General features: G+C 35.8%; 1 long non-coding RNA gene across 1 annotated transcript; it reads left to right on the top strand.

The window, feature by feature from the left end:
* Positions 1-9392: 9392 nt before the first annotated feature.
* LOC134855500 (uncharacterized) lies at positions 9393-14724 on the top strand. The gene is made up of 2 exons (XR_010164498.1): positions 9393-9490; positions 14248-14724. It is a non-coding gene; the product is annotated as an uncharacterized LOC134855500 (long non-coding RNA).
* Positions 14725-18683: the final 3959 nt, after the last annotated feature.

Genomic DNA, 18683 nt, shown 5'->3' with positions numbered 1-18683 from the left:
TTATAGCCTACAATATTTTTCAAGACCTGAGGTTCCGAATTTCAAATTCGATATTTTTTTCACCATAAATTTTAGATTGTTGTAGCACTTAATCATACTGTAAAATGTATTATTAATGTTTGATCGTTTAACCTCTGAGCTATACTGATCGTTGACCTTTACGTTATTAATTTATATACACCTGCCAAAAACGCAACGGCTTTTGGTAGACTTGGAATTTGTTCACTATCTTTTGTGACATGCAACAAATCAACAGAAAACTAATTCAATCTTTTTAACCTCTCTTACTTTAGTTAGCTATTACCGTCTTTTATTTAGTCTTTAATAAAAGCCTACATTTTTTTGTAGGAATCTTACCAAACCTTAGTCTTAATCTAGTCTTAGTTTAAGTTACCACTCTTAATCAACTACTAATTTTTTAACATTCTAATTACCACTCTTAATCAACTACATAGTTTTTTTAACATGGCACAGTCAAACGAATCGAACTTACGAGGACTAGAGTTTTTTGGAACAACTCATCAAACGAAAATCAACACGACTGGGAAAGGTGGTCGGAAAAGTTTCAATTGACAATTATCGCGAAAGATTCCGTAGACATCGAAGATGTAATTAACCCACCGATAAGAAACAAACTAGCTTACCCTACGGCAGAACCACCGGACCCGTCCGATGATCGAGCCCGTCGGGCCGAAAAAGAAGAACACCACAGAATAGCAGTACAAAATTATAACGAAGAAGTGAGAAGGAGAAGGGCGGAAGATAACGCAAAATTCAACGGACTCCAAATCGGAGACATTGACAAGAAGCTAAAATCACAGTTATACCTAGCACTCGGAAAAGAAGGACAGAAATGCTTCTCACATAAAAATCCTGGGAAAAGAATTCTGGATAATAATTTCGCAGAATTTTGGGAACTACTAAAAACTACCTTCACGATCACTACAACCTTAACATACGAAAGATTTAAGTTTTTTGGCCGAAGACAGAAAGAACACGAGTCTTTAGAAAAATTCCACGAAATACTTTCTGAACTAGCAAAAAATTGTAAACTGGGGGAACTCGAGTCAGAATTGGTAAGAGACATTTTCATCACAAACATGAGAAATGTCGAGATCCAAAAGAAACTATGTATAGAATACTTGACCCCAGAAAACGTACTATCATACGTATTAGTTCACGAGAAAGGTACTAAAATCCATCAACAGTACCTAAAATTCCCAACTTATAACGCAGTACCAAGACCACAATACGTAAAGAATGAACCAACCCTAAACATTGTTGAAAATAACAAATGCCGCAACTGTGGTCAGCAATTCAAAACAGGACATTTATCCACATGCCCGGCCAGAGATAGAAATTGCAATACGTGCGGACGCAAAGGACATTTTGCTAAACATTGCAGGAGTTCAGCAAGGACACAAACAAACATCGTCGAACAGAATCGAGTACCTCAGGAAAACGAAAATATCCGGGCCAACCCGCAGGAAAATCCCGAGTTTGAGGTCAACTTAGACGATTTCTTAGTTCTAGCTGTAGACACGGATAGCCAAATAAATGCTGTAGAAGACAAAATAGAACGCGGAGTGAGAACAGTATTCAATCACGAAGGACTAGAACTGAAAAAGACACTAAAGGTATCTCTGGGAAATTTCAACCCTTACTATACTGAAATTCAAATAGACTCAGCAAGTCCAGTTTCATTCATGAAAAAAGATCTACTACACAAATTGAAGATACGAGATAGATTTTTAAAGCTAGAACCTGTGGACGAAATAACAAAGAAAGCATACCAGGGCTTCGGGAGTACAATCAACATTATTGGAAGAGTTCGAGTGAGAATCCGATCGAAGGGATGGGAGGCTAGCGACCAAAAACTCTTCATCACCAAAGGGGCTGAAAAAAATCTACTGGGAAATGACATCTTACCGAATCTGGGATTCGTAGTATTTCAGAAACAACCTCCATCCAATAGGCCAAAGTCATGGAAAGACCAGAAAGGATCACCCATTGGGATAAACGTCAACCAAATAAAATTCGCATCGGATAACAAACAGGATCAAAGCCAAGAGACACAATCTCAAAGTGAGTTTAAAACATACATATCAAAACATTTTTCAGACCTCATAAAAACAACTGGTAGATCAAAGGACTTCGTAGTTAATACTTATTTTAACGAACCGATAAAACTGATACAGGTGAAAGGGAAACGTATCCCGATCCATGTTCTCCCTAAAGTCAAATTATGTATTGACCAATTACTAAGAGACGGACACATTGAAAAATTATCTAGATGCTCTGAAGACTGTTTCATCTCCCCCATCGTGATTACAGCAAAAAGGGATGGATCAATCAAACTAGCATTAAACTCGAAACTATTGAACAAACAGATATTTCGTAATAGATATCAAATGCCGAACTTATTCGAACTAATTGACAACGTAGCAGTTACGATTAGCGGCCATGATGAAAGAAACATCTGGTTCTCATCGATTGATCCAAAATACGCTTACAGTCAAGTACGGCATTCTAAAAAGGCAAGTAATCAATGTAATTTCAACATCGTGGGGGGAGAAGTAACGGGTTCCTACCGTTTTAAAACCGGATTTTACGGACTAGGCGATATGCCTAATGAATTTCAACGCATAATGGACCGTTTGATGGAAAAATTACCAAATACCCATTGTTATCTCGACGACATCCTAATCGCCACCGTGGGTAGCGAGGACGAACATGAAAAGCTAGTCATTAACGTTTTAAAAACGCTAGACGACGAGGGACTAGCCATAAAATGGGAAAAATGCACATTCTTAACTCACAACATAGAATGGTTGGGATTTAAAATTGATGCAAAAGGGACGACACCACTAATACATAAATCTGACGCAATCAGAAATTTGAAAGAACCAAACTGTATCAAAGATATTAGATCATTAATGGGATCGATTATTCAATTTAATAAGTTCATACCAAACTTAGCGTCCCTATCAACACCGTTTAGAGAACTTAAGCAAAAAAATAAACCATTTAAGTGGTCCACAGTACACACGGAAGCGTTTGAAAAAAATCAAGAAAGAAATTTGCAATACGGTGACGAACCATCATTTCGATGTAAAACTGAACACTCGAGTAAAATGCGATGCCTCACATTTAGGATTGGGCGCGTCCATCGAACAAGACCATCGGGGGAATTGGAAGACCGTAGCGTTCGCAAGCAGATTTTTGAATATTGCTGAATTAAAAAACAGCACCAATGAACTCGAACTACTGGGATTAGTGTGGGCACTAGACCATTTCAAAAATTACCTATTGTGCAAACAATTCTCAATTTTAACAGACCACAAAGCCTTAATAGGAGCACTGAAAGACGACAAATATACTAAAACGGCCCAATCACGTCTCACCCGTTGGGCGGACAAATTACTACCGTTCGACTTTACTGCCGAACATTTACCCGGTAAAGATATGGGATTCGTTGATTATATATCCCGACACCCATCGGGTGAACTCGTACCAGTTTCTCTGGATGATGAAAAATTTGTTATCGCATAAGTAAATCAGATTAGTACGCTCCTAGGTTTTGATCATCTAATGCCGAGAAACTCGTGGTCGCAAATAAGAAATAAATTCTCTCAACATTTCTTAGCACATGACGTCACTTCCTGCAACACGATTGGCCAGTCGACAGATCATATGACCAGCCAAGAAATAGAACGTGAGAAACGAATTGCTAATGCCGCTGAAACGTTCCAAGCGATAGCTAACTATTCCAACATTTCAGTGTGCCAAAATTCTCACTCGCGTACGGAACAGTGTGATTCATCTTGCAAAATAAATGACTTTTTTACGAATTTTAACATCTTGAAAGAAATGGCAGAACAAATTGAATTTAACCAACAGAAAGAACTTATTACAAATGAAAACATGGACTCTTTAACACCAAATACCAGTAACCCGTCGGATAACCCCGTGAAAAGATCACCTAGTAAAAAGAAAACAGTCAACATATTCCCTTTTTCTTGGCCAGAAATATTTGATTCAAAATTGATGTCCCTCTTATCAAAACAAGATTTAGTTCTGAAAAAGATAATTAAAGCAAATGAGGAAGACCGCAAACAAGATATTCTACATCTGGGATATTACTATAAATCGTAGTTAAATAATTTACACGTCAGCGGAGGATGTCTTTATCTGGACAATCGATTAGTTATCCCAGCATGCCTAAGATCGACAATGCTCAACCGACTACATGAAGCTCACACTGGCCAGTTCGCAATGAAAAGTCTGGCAACTCAATACATCTGATGGCCGAAAATTGACCGCGAAATCCAAGTCCACGGCGAAAACTGTATTGAGTGCGTGAAAGCACATAAGGGCAAAAAATTAATGAGCCGAGAGCGTAGATACGACTGGGACGTTACCGACGATATAAAAGATGGAGACGTTGACGAAAAGTCCTCATCCTCGGAGGATATCTCAAATGCAGTGAGATACGTACCAACCAGTGCTGGATCCCCAGTAAAAGTGCTTTCTCGGGCAGAAAAGAGAGATGCCTTGGGCATAAAGGACTCAAAACTGAATAACCCGCCGGCTATTAAAAGACAACTCACTCAGAAGAAACCCAGCCCGAGAAAACGAGATCAATTAGTTAGATTCTACGCGACTAAAGGACTGAGGAAAACTGCAAAACCGCAGAGAAATGTCGGATTTAAAAGCTCAAGAACGACGCAAAAGAAAAGAAACCTCCAGTCGAAATTCGAAGAGCTTGATATAGCGAGGCGGAACGCGGCCATGAACAGCTCTAGAGAAACTCTTCTCAGAGAGGAAGAAGAACAGAGGAAGAGATTTAGAATCCCAATAGGCCTCGAAAGTGACCAAGAATCAAGCCCGTCGGGTAAACCCGACCATCGGAAAAGTTGCGACAAAGAACCTGGAATGATGAACGAATCACATGAAGAGATCTCAGACGATAACGCCAGCGACCTAATTTCGCTAAAAGACCTCAAGAATAAAACATCACTTGAAGCTACAAAATCGGAGGAACACCTAATCTCCGACCGAACAGATCGTAAGCCAGAAATACCGGATCATGTCGAACAGAAGGTCGAGTTGGATAAGATTCCCCTGATCGACTTGGATTCAGGTGATAATGAAAGGGACCCACAAGTGACCCCACAGTTGGTTTTCCTGGACACTACTGAGGAGGCCAATCAAGCGAATAAAGAAAAGCCGTTTCTTCCGGAGAATCCTGGAGGGGAATTTACCGAGACTAGTGTAGAGCCAATCGCCATGGCGGAGGCGGAATCTAAGCAACTATACTCTGACCTTGCAACTAAAAAACCGAAACTGTCCGGTACCGCTAAGAGGAAAGCGTCATCTCCGATGAAATCACCACCCTCGAAGAAACTGCCAGAAATCTTTACACGACAGAACACCAGACCTATGCGAACTAGACAGCCTCCCAAGATGCTAGGTGAGAGAGTGTTTACCAGTGTAGTTGATTTAACAAATGAAGATCAGGACGGCCTAACATTTAATTCACCTAGTTCTCCCCCAGCTTACACAACGATAGAAGCAACTACCGTCGAAATGGAGAGCCATCAAGTCGACTTTGTAGACTTGACAACCTTAACACCACCCTCATCTTCGCGTCCCGCTATAGTTCACTTGAGGGAAGAAAGCTCTGTGTACCCAAGTGATCCAAAGCCCTCGGTAGCAGATGACCAACATACTCCTCGCAAGAAGGTCAAATTTAGTCCTGAGGTCTGTACCACTCAATTCAACCCATCGGGCCTACCCTCCGAAACCTCTTATTCAACATCTGCTCCCATTGTACTTGACCCGGACTGGCTGAACACTTCTTCTATCATTTCGGCGATAGAACTCCTAGGACGGCCAATGACGCTGGAGGAGTTAAGGAGATGGACAATCAACAAAGCGGCAAATCGGGAAGCGAATTAGAAGTAGGAGTTTCAGTCTAGATGCTATCATAAACTTTCATAAACTCTCATAAACTCCATTAAAAACTTTTAGTACTCTAGTATTCTGTCTATTGTTGAATGCTATGTAACATTCTATCGCCTTTAGAGTCATATAAACTCCCAGTGCTGGCATAATACGCCAAAAACTTAGATTACTTCTGGCAACACCCCATAACCTCGTTTTCAATGATGTTAAATTTCTCTATCACCCATTGGGTGCTACCACTGGATAATTATTAGATCTATCCATCATAGTACTACCCTTCTTAATTGGACCTGCCTTTGGGGATAATACCCTGCCTACCCTACTGCCTCAATCACCCCAGCGCTATTTCAGTTCTTTGCTCGGCTATAGTAATTGGACTACATTTAATTTCGCCTGACGAAACATGCTATTCAATTTAAGGTGCTTTGTTTTTTTTCTTTTGTGTTGTTACTTAAAGAATACGTCTTCCAGCCCATCGGACCCGTTTGCGCGGTCTTTTCCGACCCGTACACCCGTTCCTTTGACCTGGTAACCGTGCATTAAATTTTTGTTCAGTAGGAAACACGCTTTCTTAGTCCTCAGTGCTTTGTCGAGATTAATGTCTGCTAGTAAATCAGACCCACTTTTGGGGTCTTGGCCAACGAGCCCACTTGTTCATTCAACCTAGCGCCTAAATACTTTTTTTTGCGAGGCGAAAGTAATAGGTTTTAGATAAATTTTCGCGGGGAATGTAAAATGTATTATTAATGTTTGATCGTTTAACCTCTGAGCTATACTGATCGTTGACCTTTACGTTATTAATTTATATACACCTGCCAAAAGCGCAACGGCTTTTGGTAGACTTGGAATTTGTTCACTATCTTTTGTGACATGCAACAAATCAACAGAAAACTAATTCAATCTTTTTAACCTCTCTTACTTTAGTTAGCTATTACCGTCTTTTATTTAGTCTTTAATAAAAGCCTACATTTTTTTGTAGGAATCTTACCAAACCTTAGTCTTAATCTAGTCTTAATTTAAGTTACCACTCTTAATCAACTACGAGTGTTATCCTAATTTTTTAACACATACATTTACCAAAAAGGATGTTTGTATTGTAACGGTGAATTTTGCTCTACGAAAATTATAAAATTTGGTGTAATTAGTTTTTCTTTATGGAGAGGTCAACTGGTGTATCAAACTACAATAATGTTAACAATACTGCCCTGCGCGTGTATCGGGGCGATTTCCTGAGTGTTCCGAATGCCCCCTTAACCGTTATCGAAAAGTTGTTGATAACCAGAAGATCAAAAATCCATAAATTTTGAACCATCTCGAAAAAATAAGTGTGAAAAAGTAGTTTGGAAAAATATTTTAGAGCGCGATATGTCGCCACGCATAAATATATTGCTTAATGTTGATTCCATTTGATTCCAGAATCAAATCCGTTTATTTGGAACCAACACAGTCCATAAGCAATTTTCGAGCACTTAAATTTTTACAAAAAAAAACTATTTTCTTGTTTTTTGAACACAGGGACACGTTTTTCATGGCGTATGAAGATTTTTTTTTAGTCTAAACTATTAAAAAAATTTCGCTTTTTATTCGAAATTCGGAATCATGATAATCATAATAAATTGTTTTCAGTCTAATCTACTGGCCATTTAAATGAGACAAAAACACGCAAAACCATCGACTAAAAATAGATTGGAGAAGGCTATTGGACCTGAATTTTGTTTTTAACCGCTCAATTATTGATGAACAGGTTATTGCTGTATGTCTATTCGTTCAGAAATTTCTAAGAACGGTCTGATTTTCCGATCAGGTATTTAGATCTGTTGAATTCTGCTCCCCATTTTGGTCTACAATCAATGAGTCCAATTTTTAACAAAATGAGCCCAATTTTTTGCACCCTGTTTTTTTCGGTATGGGGATGAATGAGCCCAGTTCTCCGAAAGGGGGCTGAATGAGCCCAATTTTTAGCAAAAGAAACTAAATAAGCCCAGATTTTAGCAGATTGGGCTCCTTAAGTTTCCTAATTTTAGTTTAAATGTAGGTCAAAACAAAGAGTAACTCTACGAATTGATAGAACAGAATTAGCACGTGGTCTTGGGTACTCAATGAGTTGGTTCAATTCCTTTGAGAAAAGGGCTCAATGGACCCAATTTTTCGTTCATTCCTCATTTGCTATGGAATGGCATGAATAAATAATTTGGTGTCATTGGGTCATTTCTACCAGTCATTACAAGTGAACCAATCGTTCAGCCCCTTTTAATGCAAAAGGAAAATTTTTCATGGAAAATTTTATGCAAAAATTTTGACCCAGGACTAATTTTTCGGTCAATCGGTCCTTCGGTCATAGGAATTTCTTGGTTCCGTTGTACTTTTCGAGGTTCTTGGTTTTGCTTTGCAGTAATATGCAGGAACTGTGCTTACCAAAATGGCCCGGCTACAAGCCAAATGTAGGTACCATTTATCTACAAATTTCTGTGTTGCTACCAAGTTGGTTGCCTATTCCCAGAAAGAAACTTAACTACTGAAGTTTTGCTATTCAATTACAGTTTACACTAATAAAACGCAAGCGAAACTTCAACGTATTTTTTAAAACTTTAACTTTCTGTGTCAGTTTGTGACTATATTTTCGCATTAATTCGAGTAGGGCTAGATTCGGAAACAAGAATAAGATTTGTCTCTTTGCAACAACTGATTTGATTCCATTCAAACTACTAATAGAATAAACTGTTCGGATCTACTTAACAATCCCCCCCCCCCCTATTGTATCTGCTAAAGAATATCCCCCTTTCTTGAAAGGGGGGGATTGTTAAGCAGATCCAACTATTTTTAACCATGGTATTCTTAACCATGTTAAAATGAGCGGTTTGAGCGGTTTTTGAACGGTTTATCTAAAGAAACCGCTCAAAAACCGCTCAAAAATCTTGCGCGGTTTTTTTTAGATAAAACCGTTCAAAAACCGCTCATTTTGAAGCAAGATTTTGAGCGTAATTGTCTAAAAAACCGCTCAAACCGCTCAAATCTTGCTTCAAATTAGGTGAAAAATCTCGACTCGGGCTTACTTCTTTATTTAATTGCAATTCTTGAGATAACTGCTGCTGTCTAAACTATTTGCGTCATGCCTCAGAAATGGACCAGAAGCAACCCGAATGAGCCTGGAATGACTTCAAAACTGGGTGCCGGAAAACAGAGCTCAGCTGGCGAGAATCCAATTTTCGGCTCAACAAAAGCAAAAACTGAATCGATCAGTGAATATAAACGTCAAAAATGAGAACTCAAACTTGAACAAAATTAGCTTTAAATTTTAAACGGTTTTGAAAAAAAAAATCAAAACTACAGAGTAAGATATATGATTTACTCAAACACCAGTTTTGTCTCTAATTTTTAAAAAACGAAAAATAAGCATCAAAATCTAGATTGTTTTTCGAGCCGAAATTCGGATTAAAAATTGAATCAGGTAGTGCTTTTTCGAAGCCGTGCAAGCTATCAGGCAATCAAGAAGGGGCAACGGCGTCAGAACCAGCCAATCAGGGTTGAGTATTTAAAATTTGATTACTGGAATTAATTTTTGTACTTCACTAAACAGTGCTGATTTAAACTATCGGACAAAACGGGACCGACTTTTTACCAGACCGACCTTTTACGAGAAAAGTTAGAACATGGACCTTTTACCAGAGTGGATAAACAAATTTGATTGACAGATGCAATGACGACGTTTAGTCTGGGGAGGGTTCTCATGCTTGAAGGACCGAATGCTTGAAAAATTTCAACCAAACAAAATCGCTAATCGTTCTTATTGGCTAAATGCCTCTCCCACATATCGAAGTCAATATTAACAGAAAACGTATTAATCAGTAGAAAATAATCAAAAATATTACAAATTGCGGGTAATAACCGCAATGTTATTCAGATAAACACCAAGAGTTATCAGTTCAAGTTCATAAGAGTTTCTCAGTCTTCGAATTTTGGCGTTCAACTGACGCCATTTAAATTTTTGGGCAGGAGGTTTTTCGCCCTTTTCGATCCGGCCAAAAAGTAAACGCATTCGTATTTCTTGGATTTTCAAATAGTAAACTATTACCCACAAGGACGATCTGATCCTGGCTATTTCACGGTTCCAGCTTGAATGTCAGCTTTCGCAAATATTGGTTGTTCGTAAATTGTAGGGTATATTATAAGCATTCCACATTCCAATCTTCATTTTTTTATCCAAAATTTTGAAAATAATTCAAAAAATCTCGTAATTTTGGAAACAATTGACAAGTACCTGTATATTTTGGCGTCCAACAAGTCGATGGTAATAACTGACCACTAAATTGGGTGAAACAAATCCCAAGGCGAAAATTTTTTGCGCAAAGTTTTGGAAATTTGTGTTTTTTCTGTAAATTTGAGTGAATCCCATGATTTCGGTAAATCGCTTGGGTGTAATGAAAGTAGCAGCCATAATGAATAGTGTATGGTAAGACTTTACTAAATGCAGCAATGAAACTGAGTTCGAAATCGGAAATTATGGTTTCAGGATCAATAAAAATTTTTCCTGTAATTTTTGCAGGATATATTCGTACTGACTTAGTTGTTTGCCTTTCAATAGAGCCCAGCAGATTGGTTTTTTTCTCTCGCCAATCACTACAAAAAAGTGTAAATTTAGCTGTAGGGTCTTGGGGCCCTTTTAAACGTTCCGTCGCATAAAATTGTGTCAGTTTTCAGCAGAAATTCGAGAGATTTCTCAGTACCAAAAATTGCAATTCCGATATCATTGTTCAACTCAAGCAAAATTTTTTCATTTCCTTCAGACACTGACCAAATTCCTTCGATTCTTACTTCTAAAATATTTAGGGGGACGGCCGGCAAATATTTCGTTCTTTCACGCGATAAGCTGCTCTTGATTTTCCGATATTCTGGCGGCAAAAATTCAGACTTTTGGGTGTTTTCGATAGCTTTTTCGTAAATTTGTTTTCAGCTAACTGTTGGATTTTTTCGTAATAAGTCAAAACATAACTCTCGGAATTGGTTTTCGGAAATAAATTCAAAGTCTGGGTCATGAGGATGATTTTCGTCGTAAGATATTATTGAATTTTGCTGAATATTAGTTGAAAGTTTTGCGGAACAATTCGTGCATCTATAATAAATTTTCTTTTTTGATTTTCCACTTTTGTAAATCGGTATCCTTGAAATATTAATTTTTTATCCAATCCGCCTTCGATCCGGCAATATGTGAAAACTCATCTGCTTATTATGAATCGGCCAATATTAACACTAATGGCCTGGATTTATTTTCTTACTTTGAGATTTTCGCGATTTATTTACAGATTTTGAATACTCAATTTTGATTGGCTGAAAGTAAGCAAAAGTTAATTTCAAGCATTCGGTCTTTCAAGCATGAGAGACGCCACCGTTTAGTCTGGTTAAAGACAATGTTTTCACGGTTTCTCAGCGAAGTTTTGTTCGATGTAACCGCTTCCGTTTCGATATTTCCCCTAATTAAAATTTAACTCAATTGAAATAATACATTGTGGTCTGGTAAAAGGTCAGCCTGGTAAAAGGTAGGTCTCTTAAAAGACCTAGCTCCGGACAAAACGAATAAAACTCCAAAAAATCTTGCTTAGCAGAATAAATATGGTGAATTTTATTCGCGCTCAAGTTTATACTTGAGCCTAATTTTGGCCTAATAATTGGCCTAAAAAAATAATTGATTATAACGGGTTATTATGTTGATTTTTTGGCAATTATATTTGCTATACATACATATACTTCATTTAAAGCAAAATTAGGAAATTTGTGAAAGGGTAATACGTATTTTTCGTTTTGAATACACTTCATGTTTAATCTATAATTTCTTATAAAAAATTTAGGCCACTGAAAGGAACCATTCTATAGGGTCAAATTTTTTCTGAACAATCAAGATCGGGTATTTTCCGGAGTTTTTGGTAAATAAAAGTTCTCATGTTAAAAAAGAGTCCGTGAAAATTGGGCTACAATTTAACACAAAAAAGACACTTGTCAGGATAGGCATTAAAATGTCAAATACTTTTCACAAACAAAAAAAAATGTTTTTTTTTTAAAACTCTCCAGGGGAAACAAGTCAACTCTCTCAGTAGAGTAAAATCATTTGGTTTTACAACGTCTTCTTTACTTGCAAAAACCATTTACCATTTTTTACTGCCAAATCCGACCAATTAAATCAAGTGAATTTAATTTTTATGGTCTATTCCTTTCAAAGTTGAGATTGGGCAGGACATTCTGGGCAGGAATTGAGCAGGACAAGTCTAGTGCAGCCACCAATTATTGTTCCGACCATTGCAAATGGGGAGGACTTCTGTATTTGGATCGGGTTTAATTTTTTCAACTTTTTGTTTTCCACGCAAAATCAGGTACCTGAAATAATCATCGGACAGAGTCCAGTGATATCTCATATCAAAGCACTTTTTAATCGTCATTCGGACAACTTTAAAAATATTTTAAAAAAATTTCCTGGTGATGAGAAAAACTGGCTTTAAAGTGTTGATTTTCTAGTCTTTTTCAAGCCAGTAAAGCGATTGACTAACGCTAGTTATATATGAAAATTAGCAATTAAGACTAAAAAAACTTGAATTTGGAAGCTTCAGTTGGCTTTTTTCTGGCAAAAATTTCAAATATCTTCAAAATGTTAGTTCATATTTTTATTTACGTTCGAAGACAATTGAAGCCGTTTATGCTCAATTCAGTAAATTTCAATACGTCCTTATAGCTGTATTATCAGACGACGTCCAAAAAAGACACTAATTTGAAGAAAAAAAAAAAAATTTTCTGACAATGTGATCAGAACTTTTTGTGCTACTTCCACAGCAACCGGCTATCCTTGTTTGTATTATTTTTTATTTTTTAAGAATTAAAAAAATAATTAATAATTTTTATTAGGACACTACTACTAAATTTTCAAATAAATTGTAGTCCTCGGAGGGCCCATAATTAGTTGGTGTCACCCATGCTATTTCTAGTATTTTCTAGAGAAATTTACGCAAATTTTCGATTTGAATTGTTTTGAGCGGTCAAAATCGAAATTTTGTTTTTTAGTTTTTTCAAATTCCAAAACTAAAAAACATTTAGTCTTACAGTTATTATCATCTTTTGAAAACGTATCTAAAAAATTAGTCGATTATCTTTAATTATTATCGATTAAAATGTTATAATTGGATAAAAATTGCACTATTTGAATTCTGCTATTATTAACGGCAAGATTTGTTGTCTCCGCTGTTTTTGTCCATCAATTTGAGAAAAAACATAAAAAAAAGGTTTTTAAGTTTCTCATTTCATAGGTTTTGTCCGGGTATTTTAAATTAGCACTGTTTTTTCGCAAATAGCAGCGCAAAGCTAGTATCGATGTACTTTCAACTCTTATTTTTCTTCAAATTTGACTTTCATATTTTTTGATCGTTATAATAAAAACAAAATTTACCATGTTGATTTCAAAGGAAACCACTTCTATCAATTGTAGTTTATGGTAAGAAAGCTTGTAGCAAAACGGAAACGGCTTCTATCAGCTTGAAGTAAACAGTTTCAATCAATTATGGTAGTAATCAAAGCTTTAGTTCAGATAGACGTTATTTTCTGAGCCAGCTCGTATGCTATTGAAAACTGCCTCTAATTTGAAACTGCCTCCGAATATTGAAAATGGGGAGGAACTTTGTATTCGGGTCTGTTTTAGTTTTTTGTTTTCAACTTTTTTCTTGTTTTTTACTGGTTTGAGTGATATATCATATTTAAGTTTTTACAGTCATGATTCGAACGACATTGAAAATTTTCAAAACTTTTCCCATTGGCGAGAAAAAAAACGATCTGAAATTTTCCATTTTTTGTCTTATTCTTATTTTGAACGAAAAAAGCGAGCGAGCAGTCTTATTTTATTTGCTTAAAAGCTTACAATGGCTTAATTTAAAACGCAAAACACCTATGTCATGCTTTTTTTGGCTAGCGTTAGTATGAGTATTTGAGCCTTTGCTGGAATCAAAATTTTGAAAAATTCAAAAACTGCAAAAATTTTGAAAAATTTTTCGATTTTTTCAAATTTTTGTTCCATTTTTTCTAGTAATTTTTTCTGAAATGTTTTTCAATTTGCTTATTTTAGTATGCCGGTCGAATATTCATAGTCCTCAGTTTTTTGTTGAGCTATTTTATCACACTACGCCAAAAAACGACAATAGTTTAAAGAGATTTCTTTGTATTTTTTAAAGACTAAGGCTATCACAGTTTAATACTGTCTTTAGTTTAAATTAATTTACCCAAAATCTGTTCAAAAACTGTCTGTTTCAGAATCAAAACAAAGCGGAACATCTGTGTTTGACAAACCAAAAGAGTAAAAGGATCGCACTTTGTGAGCACATTGAATGGGATATGATGCTAAAATTCAACTTAAGAGAACCATAAACAAAATAACAAATCATTAATTTTATACTTTTCTTCACTTGCGTTTTGAACTGATAATGTATCAAGTTTTGGATTCTCCCCTCATAAGCGAACAAGAATTCTTGAACTTTCCGAGTACCATTCGTTTTTTTGGAAACTTCTGTCCACCAGCAGTTCCTAGTTCTGATCCCGACATGCGCCAACAGGACCGGAGGCGGAGCAAAAAGCAGAATGGTCCACTAGCAGAATGAGTCCGAGAGCAGAAAAATAGAAAAAATTTTAACTTTTATTGATTTATACGGGCTAATTGATAAAACAATTGTTAAAATCGTCAATAAAACCAGGTAAATGAATGAAAGATGCATGAATTGAATAATTTTATCAGTTTTTTTTCTAATTGAATTTTTAAAGAAAATCTCAATTAAGTTATTCAAATTATGCAAAAAATTTTGCGTCTTTGGTACTATTAACAATTCTTATACTTTAAAAAAAATTTGTTATGTTCTTAACGCTCCATAGATCTTAAAAGGCAGTCAGAACATTCAGTGCTTCGCCCTGATACGATCAGTCTTGGTTTAATCAGGAACGAATTTGAATTGGATCAAAAGCACAAGTTTTGGCCAAAACTTTCCAAAAACTGCCCAATAACGGCCTTTTAAGAACGCCCCTCCAGTGCAGAGATTCGATGTTCTGGCCACTCCAAAGGGCCTAATTTTGGTACATTTTGATTGCATTCATTTTGGTCCAACTGGCGTTATAATTTTATGTTTTTGCTTACATTGGAGGGAACAATGGTTGTTTCCAGCCAACAATTTCGAATACTTGAAAGAAAACTTGTGGGCATGAAACGTGACTTCATGTAGCAGCCCGGTCATTTGTAATTCTGATCACTAGCGATTTTTGTGACGTAGACTTTTTCCGACGTAATTTTTCGGCAAAGCAACCATAATTTTTTTCTGAAGGCGCGTTCAGAGCCCAAAGGTACTAATTTTGAAGCAAAAACGGATACAAAGAACGCAAGTTTTTTTAGTTTTTATTTAAAAATTTCCAACGTTGCCCCTAGAGGACATTAATAAAAATAAGTTTGCGTTGTACAAAAATTTTAAGCAGAAAAAGTTATTCTAATTTCGCACCTCTTTTATTTCTAAAGAAACTCAAAAAAGCATATTGAATAATGATAGGAGTTGATCAACCGATATCAGACTAATTTTCACTCCCTCATTTCCAACCTGATTTAAAATCAACCTCACTATATTTTGGTTTCGTATAAATTAGTTTCAATACTCACAAGTTTGCTACTATCGAGTTCAATTAGTTCTGATCAGATAGGCAATTTTGATAATGCAATGTAGCTGACATGCTCATTTTCATGACAATTCAAGTGAAACTACTGGGTGGGTACTAGTCACTAGTTTTTTTGAGAAAAAGTTATGGCCTTCAAACAAGTGAAAGGTTTGAAACTGCCCGTTTTTGGGACGCTTTTTTACTTAACTCGAAAATACCGTGCCAAGTCTTAGGTTAAGTGTTTAATCGAGAATTCCGATTTTTGGAATCTTCTCTACTTAACCGGCCACGACTTGTTTTAGGCAAAAAACCACTCATTTCTACTTCGAACGTTTTCTACAAATTTTTTGAATTTTGTTTAAAACTACCCTATCAAATCTGAGATAAAAATTCACTAAAAACAGTTGCACAAGCGGCTACCCCTAACTTTTTGTGAGAAAAATTATAACATTTAGAAATTTTAGAAACAAATAACGTTTTGGGCAAATTCCAATTTTTGAAATTATGTATTTCGTTCCAAATCAGTATACTTAAATCGAAAAATATCAGATATGGACCTCCGGCTTAAGTTGGGCTCTAGGTGTCCTTTATCGAGACATACAAACATTTTGGTTCAGCGAAGTACATAAAATTGGAAAAGTGGTGTAATGAGTGTATCGTTGAATAACTTCAATTTCGATATCAACTATTGTAACGGTTGTGTTAACAAATCAATCATTTCTGCGTAATTCTTCATATATTCCCCAAAACCCTTTTTAGCAACAGTTAATAAGTTTGAAAAAAGATGAAAAATAGAGATTTTTGCTTTCAGCTCAAGTGGTACAATTAGATCGAAAAGCACGTTCTTCATTGTAGCCCCATCTTGTACACAAGACTGTGGGCATATCCTGACATATCGAAAAGGATAGAGTTGACGAGAAAAAATTTATCATCAATTGACATGCAGGGACTATTATTTGCTAGACTCGGCAGTATGCAGTCAAATTTTATTATGTTTATCCCTGCATCAAAATAAAACTGCTGTCGGATAAAGTTTCCCTCTGACAAAATGTTGTCGCCCTCATAAAATTCGAGTTTTTGATTTTGATAGTTTTTTTTCGAGTTTTATCGAAAACTACCCTTCCGGTTCTTAGTTTATGGGTTCAATCGAAATGGAAAAGTTCACCGTGAATATCTTCTGCATCAGTGGCTACAAAATTTTTTCACACAAAATCAATGATTCCCAAAAAAATCAAAAACGGTTAATTTATTGAGTTTTTTTGGAAAGATTTAGACTTTTCTTGATAGCCATTCTGCTATGTCTGATAATAGAAACATTAGATTTGTAAAAATTTACCGTTAAGATGGCTCCGCTTGACCTTTTTTGTAATAAGTTATTGCTTTCAAAAAAAGTTTGACCATTTTTCGTAAGTTTTGTGATTTTTCTTGAAACTACTCTGTCAGTTCTCAGGTTGAGAGTTGAATCAAAATCAACAAACTCGGATGCGCTCAAGTGGCTCGCCTTTTGTTTTCAGAAAAAAATAGATTCCAGAAAGTCACGTCATTGAATTTTTGACCGTTTCTTAGAAACTTTCTGACTTCTCTTAAAAACTACTCTACAAATCTGAGATGAACGCTTCAATTGAAAAAACCGGTTGCGAATTTTTCCTGCAGAAAAGGTGACTTCTTAGTTTTTGTAAGATAAATGTTATGTGTTTTGTAGATTTCCAATGTCTCAAAAATTTCAGCCTTCGAACATATTATAGTTATAGGTAAAAATTCAGTTTTTGAAACTGCCCATTTCATTCCGCATTATTATAACAAACTTATGAAAAATCAAACACGCTGCTGCAGTTTTGATTCGGCCCCTATTCAACTCTATCGAAACTTACGAAATTTTTGGCTTACAATTTTTTCCCCTTATATTTTTTATATTTTTCAATTTTTTATGGTTTTTTATGTTGTTTTTTTTTAAATAGGTTCTGTAGTTTATTAAAATCGTCCTTAAACTGCATTCTCGGACGGCACTAACTACTTGCTAATTTTGCTGTCATTTTTTGAAACTATATGTCGTTAGTAGATTATGTAAGCTCCATTTAGCGCGATACCAAAATTGACTTTGAATCAAGTAAGTCTCTTGTAGATCGGTACGATACAACAGAAAAATTTAGACTTTTTTGAACTCGATGCGAGTTATAATTTGACTTGTAATTTGTCAGTTTTTTTTGAAACCAGATAGAAATTGGACGGAGGCACTTAAAAGATATTTAGTTGATTTTGCGAAACTGCAATTGTGAGAAAATTGGCGAAAGTGAGAGAAATTAAAATTGTTTGCAGACAAATTGCTTGAGAAAAACAAAATTGTTTGCAGACAACAATTAATTTTTGATGGCCAAAAATTTTATATTTCAATCATGCATAATTTTTTCACTGCAAAACTCTCCTGTAATATTCCCATTTGACATTTTATGTTCTTTTAAACTAATTGTTTTGATAGGTATTGTCATTTTTTTTGTTTTCTTTGTGTATTTGTGAAACTCGACTCTTAGGAAAAAATTTTGTTGGCCTATTCTTTTTCCTAGCAGTGACGTCTAAAATGACAGATCTGTAAATCAAAATTTCTTCTAATTTCATTTTGTAACATCCGTCTAATTTGCGTATCGTCTAATTTCCTGGGCCTCGGAAATACTTACTTTGGGCCTTTTAGTGCATAAGACGCCTTTTTTCTACTTGATGTGTGTTGGTGTGTGTTTGTATAATTGTTTCTTTGGTTTTCAATTCTTAACGTGGTTTTCAGAATGCTTAATGCTAAACCTGTTTATCTTCAAAAAAATTTTTGGATTCTTTTAACTGGTCGAAGAGAACAAACAAGACTGCTTGTATATCAGGCAAAACCCTGAATGTTCCGACTGTCCCTTAATTCACTTCGAATAGTCTGTGGAAAAGAAAATATTGAAAACCTCTTCATTTTGGACAATACCAATCAAGTGTAAGAAAGTTAGTCGTTTGAAATAAATACGACCGATTAGCTTAGCTAGCCTCCATTTAAATTGGAACGATTTTTTTGTACGGGATAAGAC

This window comes from Symsagittifera roscoffensis, chromosome 10 (genome assembly GCF_963678635.1).
Source record: "Symsagittifera roscoffensis chromosome 10, txSymRosc1.1, whole genome shotgun sequence".
Classification (NCBI taxonomy): Eukaryota; Metazoa; Xenacoelomorpha; order Acoela; family Convolutidae; genus Symsagittifera; species Symsagittifera roscoffensis.
Note: the sequence above shows the minus strand (reverse complement) of the source record. Positions and strands in the feature narration are given on the sequence as shown.